The sequence below is a fragment of the Macaca mulatta genome, chromosome 1 (assembly GCF_049350105.2).
Source record: "Macaca mulatta isolate MMU2019108-1 chromosome 1, T2T-MMU8v2.0, whole genome shotgun sequence".
Lineage (NCBI taxonomy): Eukaryota > Metazoa > Chordata > Mammalia > Primates > Cercopithecidae > Macaca > Macaca mulatta.
Window position 1 is genome coordinate 118260299 of NC_133406.1, and position 11264 is coordinate 118271562.

At 44.5% G+C, this 11264-nt stretch overlaps 1 pseudogene; it reads right to left on the reverse strand.

The window, feature by feature from the left end:
• Window positions 1–296: 296 nt before the first annotated feature.
• LOC100425871 (PRAME family member 17 pseudogene) lies at window positions 297–1711 on the reverse strand (annotated as a pseudogene).
• Between the last annotated feature and the right edge of the window lie 9553 nt (window positions 1712–11264).

Here is an 11264-nt window from a genome sequence, read left to right on the forward strand (position 1 = left end):
CGAGACCAGCCTCGCCGACATTGTGAAACCCTGTCTCTACTAAAAATACAAAAATTAGTTGGGCATGGTGGCACATGCCCGTAACACCAGCTACTCGGGAGGCTGAAGCAGGAGAATCACTTGAACCTTGGAGGCATAGGTTGCAGTGAGCTGAGATTGTGCCACTGCACTTCAGTCTGAGTGACAGAGTGAGACTCTGTCTCAAAAAAAGAAAGAAAAAAAATGTACCTATGTCCTAGAGTTTAGTGCCCAAGTGTCTGGGACACAGCTTATCCACCCCACTAACCAGGCCTTCCCTAGGAGCAAAGACGGAGCTCCAGTTTCTCAGATGGCCATGAGCCACAGGCAGGGCAGGGGGCGGGGCCAAAGAAGATCCTCTTGGGCTGCCTTACTTCCCTGAGTGTACCCATCAGCTCAGCCCGAATTGGGGCGATGATCTCCCAATTGACATGACACCTGTTGTCAAGACTGTCCAGAGGGGCAGGATCTGTCTCCAGTCTTAACTTGCTCAGCCCGCCTGTGTGACGCAATAGGACTTTCAGAGCATTCACAGAGGTCTCATTTCCGTGAAAGTAGAAGGTGGTGAGCTGGGAGCAGTGGCTCAGGGCAGGCAGGATGACCCGGTGTTGGAAGTCCTGGATCCGACAGTCCTCTAAGACGAGGGTCTCGAGAGCAGCAGCAGCTTTCTCTAGCAGAGCTCCAAGGGGCTCAAGATTGGTGGTCCACACTAGGATATGAATCAGATGCAGCTGCTTTAGTTGACTGAGGCTTGGGTACTGACACTGCATGTCCCGGTCAGCTAGGTAAGCATGACAGAATGTAATGGCCTCCAAGGGGTTCTTGAGGCATCTGAGCAGGAGCTCCAGGTGCTCTTTAATATTATTGACCTTTCTTATATAAAGCGTCTGGGGGCTCCAGGCAGACGAATGGAGAGTCCAAGTCAGGAATGAACTGCTGTTGGCCGCGCATGTATAACTCACACCCGTAACCGAAGGCTAAAAAGAGTTTGTGAAGATTGCTCATCTGGCTCAGGTAAGGGGCAAACTTTCCTGTTCTATTCAGTGAGCACTTTTTCCAGACTTCCAACTCATGGATACTGCTGTCTGGGTATACCTTTCCCAATAAATTTCTGAAATTTGAAATGGGCATTGAGTAATTCTGTACCTTCCTACAGCACAGGTGTACTAAATATCTTCTGTAGTGGATCCACCCACAGAGGTAGCGTAGACATTCATCCAGGGTATTTTCCTTTACGTAGAGGTCTATGAACACCTTCAAGGGCTGGTGCTCTCCTGTCCTTGGACAGTCCTCCACTGCCTGCCTCTTACTCAAGGCCTCTGGGGAGCAGGACAGGGCCCTGGCTCCAGACCATATGGTCCAGAAATTCTCATGAACATCTCGCAAATCCAGCACTTGAAGTTTCCACCTCCTGGGGCGAACCTTCTGGCCAGCGTATCAAGTCCCTTCAGCACAGCTCACAAGGTCTCCAGATGAGGTGTCTTCACCAGGGACTCCAGAGGGAGGCGGGGGAAGGGCCAGGCCAGTGCCATGGCCTTTAGACTCTACAGCGTCTCCTGCTGACGGCCTCCATGAACAGCAGACAGAAGACCTCCTTGGGCAGCTCCTCCAGGGTGAAGATGGCCGAGAACTGGTTCCTCAGCAGGCTCTGCCCCACCAGCTCCAGGAGTGTGGGCAGGGCTTGGAGGCTCATTCTGATAAATGATCAGAGGAGCAGCCTTCCAAACTAGAGGTGGGCCTTTCACTTTGAAACTGCCATCCACAAATCCAATAGCTTTTTGTCAGTGAGGGAACTGTTTATTGGGAACCATGGAATCTGGCAGCTCCTCACGCAGTTCTAGAGTCAGTTTTAGGGAAAAAGAGGATCCGTGCCTGTGAGTCTCTCCTTCTGGCATTCCCCAGGTGGCATGATCCTATATAAACCATTGCCATTTAAGTATGGAACTCTGGGAACTGCCATTCTCATTAACATGTTTATCTGACACCATCCCAGACAGTATGGGTATTTCAGGTATCAGGATCATCTTATGTCCTTCAGTGATAGAGGTAGTTTCAGTTAACATTCCACAACCAGGCAGTAAATGCCCCTCAACTAGAAACTCTCTCGTCATGGCCAGGCACAGCAGCTCATGCCTTGAATCCCAGCACTTTGGGAGGTCGAAGCGGGCGGATCACTTGAGGTCAGGAGTTTGAGACCAGCCTGGCCAGCATGGTGAAACCCTGTCCCTACAAAAAATACAAAAATTAGCCAGACATGGTGTTGCTCGCCTGTAATCCCAGCTGCTTGGGAGGCTGAGGCAGGAGAATCGCCTGAACCTGGGAGGCAGAGGTTGCAGTGCGCCGAGACCACGCCACTGTACTCCAGCCTGAGCAACAGAGTGAGACTCCATCTCAAAAAAAAAAAAGAAAGAAACTCTCTCATCCAAAGTCCCTGTGAGACCACCTTTTCATAATTATAACATTAAGAGAAACCTGACGTAGTTGACTCTTCTTGCTTCTGATCTCCAAGCTATCTTTGATCATTCCTGGGCATAAGCCAAGCTAGCACTGGGGGGAATTTAGTTAACAGTTTAACTTGACAGCAAGGATGGTGACAGCCCCTCCCTTAAACTACCCCTCTCCTTGCTCAGGGACTGAACACTCAGCATTACAATTTTTTTGTGTGATTTTTACTACTCCTATTACTATGAAGCTAGTCATTATGTCTATATATTCAGTCACAAATCATTTACTATCTGTATTTTAACTACTGGCTAGACATTTTCTCTACATATTCTACTGACATTTCAATATATCCCAAAACTAAGACCTCCCCTCCCTCTACACTTCTGAGCTTTTTTCTGATTTTTAAATTTGTGTTAATGGCACCATTACACTTCTATCAGCTCTGGACACACACCTTGGAGTCAAGACTTCCTTTCCTGTATCAACTACATCCAATCAATAACTAAGTTCTGTAAGTTTCATCAATGAAACATTTAAAAATATATGTATCTGAGTTGGCCACAATGGCTCATCTTGTACTCCTAGCACTTTGGGAGGCTGAGCTGGGAGAATTGCTTGAGCTCATGAATCCAAGATTATGGAGCTATGATCATGCCACTGTGCTCCAGCCTGAGCAATAGAGCAATACACACACACACACACACACACACACACACACATACACACACACACGCCTAGTTTAGGTTATTACTCCCCCTAGTCTATTCTAGTAGCCTTCTAATGGGATTCCTTTACTTCAATCCTTGTCATGATGTTTACTTCTGTATACTGCTGCCAGATTCTTCTTCTTAAAATGCTACTTGGTCATAGAACTTCCCTGCAGAAAAGTTTTCAATGGTTCCTGTTTACCTACAAGGTAAAATCCAAACTCTGACACTCAATTGCCTTTATAATATGGCTTCTCTTCCTTCTAGCCTCATCTCCGTATACCTTTGACTACGCAGAAGCATCAGTCATATTGAAAACATGCCCAGTACTTTTTTATTTGTGGGTCTTGGTTTAAGGTATTTCCTTCTTTATTTTCATTTTTTAGAGACAAGGTTTTGCTCTGTCGCACAGGCTGGAGTACAGTGGTGTGATCATTGCAGCCTCAAACTCCCAGGCTCAATCAGTCCTCCTGCCTCAGCCTCCCAAAGCACCGGGATTATAGACATGAGCCCCTTCGCCCAGCCGAGGTGTTTCCTTCTACTTGGAACACTTATTCCATTCCTTATCTTTCAGTGCTCTTCTTAAGTATGCCTTCCTCTTGGTAGGCTTCTCTGGCTCCTTCAACTGGGTGAGTTCTCTCCCCTTGCTGACTCTCAGCATATTATTTAATATCTACCCTCCTGTGGCCCTTAACATCATCTGTCTTACACTCCTTGGTAGGACATTCTTTAGTCTCGTTTTCATATTTCCTGAAACTTACAACAGTGCCTCATATATGCAGATGCACATAATTGTTGAGACCCTTGACCTGATTTGAAGACTGCTTAACTTTGAATATCAGGTTTCGTTTTAAAAAATTCTCAATAGGCTAAGAGTGAGTGACAAGGCAAATGTGAGTGAACGCTGCGGTGCAGTGTGAAGCAGGGCTTTAGCTCCCAGCCCACTAGAACCTCTCCCTGCTTATCCCTCCATGTCTTTTCATGGCTTCACCTCATCTCCCACTCACACCGTGGGGAAATTCATGGGTTTTGGGGGAATTGTCAACACAGGACTAAGATGCTCGTCCCCGCTCCCTTCCCGCAATCCTTTCTATCCTTCATCTTGGCCTTCTTTCACCTTTTCCTTCTTGGCTCAGACACTTTCTTCTCTCTGCTTCTTCTCCTTCTGCTTTTCCTGTTTGCCTCACCTTCTCTATCACCATCTAGAGCCATAAAGGACGTTGAGTCTGGGGCTGGGCTGAAGATAAGAAGCAGAGACAAACAGATACATTCGCCTGGAGAAAGGCTAGCCCACTGAACCAAGGTGTGACCCCTCATGGCTTCTTTGGTCCCCAGCAGCACCAGACTTCTGACTCCCCTCTGACTACTGTCATCTCACTGCCTTCTTCACTAACTTCAAACTACTCAGCTTGCAGACATGCAGCAACTGCTCTTTGTCCTATTGGTTTGAGTTAAGAACAGAGGTTTGCAAAGTGATGGCTTTATCCACAGACACCTATGGAATGCAAAGTACTTGCTCCTTCCATTTACAGAACAAACAGCTGAGAACCAGGAATGCTGCCTCCTCATAAAGCCCTGCTAGCCCTGTCTTCCTCCCTCTGGCTTCTCACCTGCAGATCCCTCTACCCCACAAGCACACTATCGTATGACTGCGGGTGCCCCCAGGGAGGTGCAATTTAATCTTCAACCTGTTTCTCCAAGGAGATCGCTTTTCCGGAGAACATTTTTGGAAGAGCTTAAATGTTTTAGTCTGATTATCTAGCATTCCTTGTCCTGCCTGCCCCTCCCTTAATGCATCCCCTTGTCTCCATCAGCAACCTCTTTGTAAACCAGTTTCATTATCTCTAGTTGTACCAGTAACTTTCCACTTATTATCATGATTCCTCTACTACCAGTTTATCCCAAATGACCCATGTGTTTAGAGACCACTGCACTGGACACAGATGACTCACTTGGGCATGTCCAGGTGAATGGTGAGTTCTTGTCTGTCACAAGGCCAGAACTCCCTAAACTTCAAATATGAAGTCCTTTAATTATTAGGAAGTTGAATTTTGCTTCTGGTGCAAGAATTTTTAGGAACCAAGAGGACACATTTTAGAGCATTTTAAGCTCATTTGAGACACATTTGTAAATCTGAGGGATTCCTTATATCTGTATCCCTACTATTATTACTCAGAATTCCCTAGTTTTAGCACAGGATAACAAAAGGGTGATATTCAAGTTCACTAGAACTAATCATGGTTGGCCAAATTTCTTGTGAATCTAACAAATGTCTAGAGTTTTGTTTCCGAGCTGACCTCAGTATATGATTGTCAGGAAATCCCAGGCCCCCTGGGGACAGCCGGCTAGTGCAACAGCAATCTTTCTAAAGTGGTTGGTCAAATACAGCCACATACAATATGGATGTCTCTCACAAACAGAATGTTGAGTGAAAGAACCGAGCCCTAAAAGAGAAAATGCCATACAATTCAATTTTTCAAAATTTGAAGGCAAAGAAAAAAATCAACTGTGCCAGGTGCCAGGGTAGTGGTCACCTTGGGAAGGTAGTAACTGACACAAATGGGGGGCACCTGGGGTGCTGGTAATATTTCTTCAGAAGATAGGTTTGCTTTGTGAAATTTCACTTTGCTTTGTGAAAGTGCACTTACGATCTGTGCACTTTTCTGTATGTGTGGCATATTCCAACAGTTTTTTTAAAAAGTTTGTCAAGATCTTGGCTGCTGAGCTTGGGATACCTGTCAGATGATACTATGGAGGCCAAAGCAATTCTATCTTTGATGCTGACTCGCCATTTGGCTTCTGATTGACCCCTCTTCTGGGAAGGCCTCTAAGATTTTTGGTTTGTTCCTTACGGGTGAGTTCCTACTTACTGTAAATTCTGCTCTTATGGCAAATTCCTACCCATTCCCTCTGAAGCACGTGCGCCCCTCTTCTACAGTATATAAACACCCAGTCTGGGGGGTAGTGGCGCAGGATCATCCATCTTGTCACGCCACTGCCTGAGACATAGACATGGCTTCTGTTTGTTAAGTTCCTATTAAATAACTGTTCTTTCTAAGAAACTGGATTTGTTAGCCTCTTTCTTTAGCAGCTGAGAGGCTTCCTTGGACTCTGGGGACAGGTTTGCCTAGGTCTACCCACTGAGAAACAGATACAGTACTCAGTTGTCTACCATAATGACTCTTGAAGGTGGAAAGCTCACCCCAACCCCCACAAATGGCTCTAGAAGGGGCAGATGCAGGATCAGACTCTCAGTAAAAGTACACGTAAAATTTAAGGAGCTCTAGGAGTTATACTAGACATTTCTCATGCTCTTGGATAATCTACTTCTGAATCCTAAAAGAAGGAGGAAGAGTGAGGAGGATTACTCTCTCATTAAGAAAGCCAAAGAACAGAAAATACTCTTCTCTTGTTCCCTGGCACTGAGGAGTGGCTATGCAGCCCAGCCTTGACCAATGGACACTTTGGGCCTGGTCTTTGAATTTTAGGAACAGTTGAAAATGTTTAAAGCAGGAGAGAGTCAGGTGCCTAGGGATTCAGTATTTAGAGTCCAGTATGAGTCAAGGTCCATTAGCAGTGGAGCCTGCCACAGCTTTCTAGACAGCATGTTTTTGTTGTGTGATCTACATGAGGTTTCAGCTGCCCAGTCTTTCTTGGGTTCTGTCTGACTTCCAAGCCTCCTTATCAGTTCTGAATATACACACCTGACATCTTTTCCAATCTCATTTCTGATTAAGATAATCAGGGAAAGTTTCTGTTACTTATATCCAAGAACCTTGACTAATACAAAAGCCCCCCAGCAAAAGAAACGGCAAATTCTGTTTGCAATTTTCCACCCAGATTTTATCACAGGGCTTGTAATTCCACTAAGTAGAGCTTATTTGGGGTTAACTATGCTCCTATTTAACAAATACCTGCATTCTTGCAGGGTAATTCATCATTGATACTTTAGTGTGAATTCTTACAGTCCAGTTGTTTTTTTTCTTATCTATCTGAGACCAGTACATTAAGAAAATAGAATGGAGGGAGGAGTTCAGGAAGGGTTCATTTTGGAGCTTAGAGCATTTCAGGGAGGGCAGGAATGAAATAAAGTACAAAGGTGGGGAGCCTTGGGAAATCAGAGGGTCTCACGGGGCCACAGGATTTATATGGGGTAGGAAAGAAAGGATATGGTGCAATAGAGGAAGGCTGAGAGCAACGTGTCAGAGAGCCAAAGAAAAACTTTGCCATTTTACTTTAAGCTGGTCTTTTGCATATATGTATTTTTTGTTTTCTATTGGGTAGGTAATTGGGAATCCTGGCTTCTTAGGGTTCTGCAAGTGATTATAGATGATTTATTATGTTACCACAACTCCCAGCTTAGGTACAAACACCATCAGCAGAAGCAATGTGGATTTAGGATCCATCCTGCCAGAGGAACCTTCATAAAATAACAGGAACTCACTTGAAACAAATTATGCCACACTAAACCCATTTCCTTTGTTGATGGGGTTACTGGTCTAGTGAGTTTCAGCAGGATATAGACCTGTGAGCTCAGAACAGTTAAGTAGATATGTAACTGGTTGAACAATCACATGTGAAGACTGATGATGAATGAATCTGTGTCAACTTTATGGGAGGTCTCTGGTCATTTGCTGCAGGGTCCCAGTCAACATTTTTATTAATGACATGGATGGATTCACAGAATATACTGATCAAATTTGCTGAGAGGGTTGGATGACAAGATCAGGATTTAGAAAGATTTCAGCAGACTGAAGCGATGTCCCAGATTCAACATTTCCTTCTCCACAGGGAGAAGGAAGTCTCCAGCTGAACTTTGTAACAATTTGAATAGGGCAAGAAGCCTCCTGGCCAGAACTCAGGGGAGGGTGCGAATCCGGTGTGCAGACTCCACAGGTCAGGGAAGAACCAAGCCCTTTTGTTTTGCAGGTGGGAGGTGGGTAGCCTGTGGCAAGTTCTCAAGCCTGGCTCACCCACTGCCTGGAAACAGACTCAGAGCTGTTAGTGGGGGCATGGTGGGAGTGAGACTGGCCCCTCAGTTTGTGTGGAATCTGGGTGAGGCCTGTGACTGCCAGCTTTCCCCACTTTGCTGACAACCTGCATGATTCAGCAGAGGCAGCCATAATCCTCCTAGGTACACAACTCCATTGACCCGGGAACCTCACCCCCATCCCCCACAGCAGCCGCAGCAAGACTCGCCCAAGGAGTGTCTGAGCTCAGACACACCTAGCCCTGCCCCCACCTGATGGTCCTTCCCTACCCACCCTGGCAGCAGGAGACAAAGGGCATATAATCTTGGGAGTTTAAAGGGACCTGTCCACTGCTTGTTCCTCTCCCTACTATCACAGTTGATGCTCTCTGGAAAGTGCCACCTCCCGGCAGGAGGCCAGTCAGCACAATAATAGAGAGTTAAACCATAAAGCTAAGAACCCTCACAGAGTCCATTGCATCCCCCATTGCCACCTCCACTGGAACAGGTGCTAATATCCACGGCTGAGAGACCATTGATGGTTCACATCACAGAACTCTGTGCAGACAACCCCCAGTACCAACCCAGAGCCAGGCAGACTTATTGGGTGACTAGACCCAGAAGAGAGAGAACAATGACTGTAGTTCAGCTCACAGGAAGCCACATTTATAGGAAAAGGGGGAGAGTACTACATCGAGGGAATACCCTGTGGGACAAAAAGAATCTGAACCACAGCCTTCAGCCCTAGACCTTCCCTCTGACAGAGGCTGCCCAAATGAGAAGGAACCAGAAAACCAACTCTGGTAATATGACAAAACAAGGCTCTTTAACACCCCCCAAAAAATCACGCTAGTTCACCAGCAATGGATCTAAACCAAGAAGAAATCCCTGATTTCCCTGAAAAAGAAATCAGGAGGTTAGTTATTAAGCTAATCAGCGAGTCACCAGAGAAAGGTGAAGCTCAATGCAAGGAAATCCAAAAAACGATACAAGAAGTGAAGGGAGAAATATTCAAGGAAATAGACAGCTTAAAGAGAAAACAATGAAAACGTAAGGAAACATTGGACACACTTATAGAAATGTAAAATGCTCTGGAAAGTCTCAGCGATAGAATTGAACAAGTAGAAGAAAGAAATTCAGAGCTTGAAGACGAAGTCTTCAAATTAACCCATTCCAACAAAGGCAAAGAAAAAAGAATAAGAAAATATGAATAAAGCCTCCAAGCGGTCTGGGATTATGTTAAATGACCAAACCTAAGAACAATCGGTGTTCCTGAGAAAGAAGAGAATTCTAAAAACTTGGAAAACATATTTGGGGGAATAATGGGGGAGAACTTCCCCAGCCTTGCTACAGACCTAGACATCCAAATACAGGAAGCACAAAGTACACCTGGGAAATTCATTGCAAAAAGATCATCACCTAGGCACATTTTTATCAGGTTATCCAAAGTTAAGATGAAGAAAAGAATCTTAAAAGCTGTGACACAGAAGCACCAGGTAACCTATAAAGGAAAACCTATTAGATTAACAGCAAATTTCTCAGCAGAAACCCTACAAGCTAGAAGGGATCGGGGTCTTATCTTCAGCCTCCTCAAACAAAACAATTATCAGCCAAGAACTTTGTATCCAGCAAAACCAAGCATCATATATAAAGGAAAGATATAGTCTTTTTCAGACAAATGCTGAGAGAGTTCACCACTACCAAGCCACCATTATAAGAGCTGCTGCCCGGGCACGGCGGCTCATGCCTGTAATCCCAGCACTTTGGGAGGCTGAGGCGGGAGGATCACGAGGTCAGGAGATTGAGACCATCCTGGCAAACATGGTGAAACCCCATCTCTACTAAAAATACAAAAAATTAGTCGGGCTTGGTGGCAGGTGCCTGTAGTCCCAGCTATTCGGGAGGCTGAGGCAGGAGAATGTGAACCCGGGAGGCGGAGCTTGCAGTGAGCTGAGATCGCACCACTGTACTCTAGCCTGGGCAACAGAGTGAGACTCTGTCTCAAAAGAAAAAAATAAAAAAGAACCTCTAAAAGGAGCTCTAAATCTTGAAAGAAATAAATCCTGGAGACACATCAAAACAGAAACTCTATAAAGCATAAATCACACAGGACCTATGAGACAAAAATACAAGTTAAAAAGTAAAAACAAAAAACAAAACAAAGTACACAGGCAACAAATAGCATGAAGAATGAAATGGTACCTCACATCTCAATACTAACATTGAATGTAAATGCCCTAAATGCTTCACTTGAAAGATACAGAACCACAGAATGGATAAGAACTCACCAATGAACTATCTGCTGCCTTTAGGAGCCTCACCTAATACATAAGGACTCACATACACTTAAAGCAAAGGGGTGGAAAAAGGCATCTCTTGCAAATGGACACCAAAAGTGAGCAGGGGTAGCTATTCTTATATCAGACAAAACAAACTTTAAAGTAACAGCAGTTAAAAGACGCAAAGAGGGACATTATATGATGGTAAAAGGCTTTGTCCAACAGGAGAATATCACAATCCTAAACATATATGCACCTAACATTGGAGCTCCAAATTTATAAAACAATTACTAATAGACCTAAGAAATGAGATAGACAGCAACACAATAATAGTGGGGGACTTCAATACTCCACTGACAGCACTAGACATGTCATCAAGACAGAAAGTCAACAAAGAAACAATGCATTTAAACTATACCTTGGAATAAATGGACTTAACAGATATATACAGAACATTTCATCCAACAACTGCAGAATACACATTCTATTCAACAGCACATGAAAATTTCTCCAAGATAGACAATATGATAGGACATAAAATGAGCCTCAATAAATTTAAGAAAATTGAAATTATATCAAACACTCTCTCAGACCACAGTGGAGTAAGACTGGAAATCAACTCCAAAAGGAACCTTCAAAACCATGCAAATACATGGAAATTAAATTACCTGCTCCTGAATGAGCATTGGGTCAAAAAAGAAACCAAGATGGAAATTAAAAAATTCTTTAAACTAAATAACAATAATGACACAATCTATCAAAACCTCTGGGATACAGCAAAGGCAGTGCTAAGAGGAAAGTTCATAGCCCTAAATGCCTGCATCAAAAAGACTGAAAGAGGCTGGG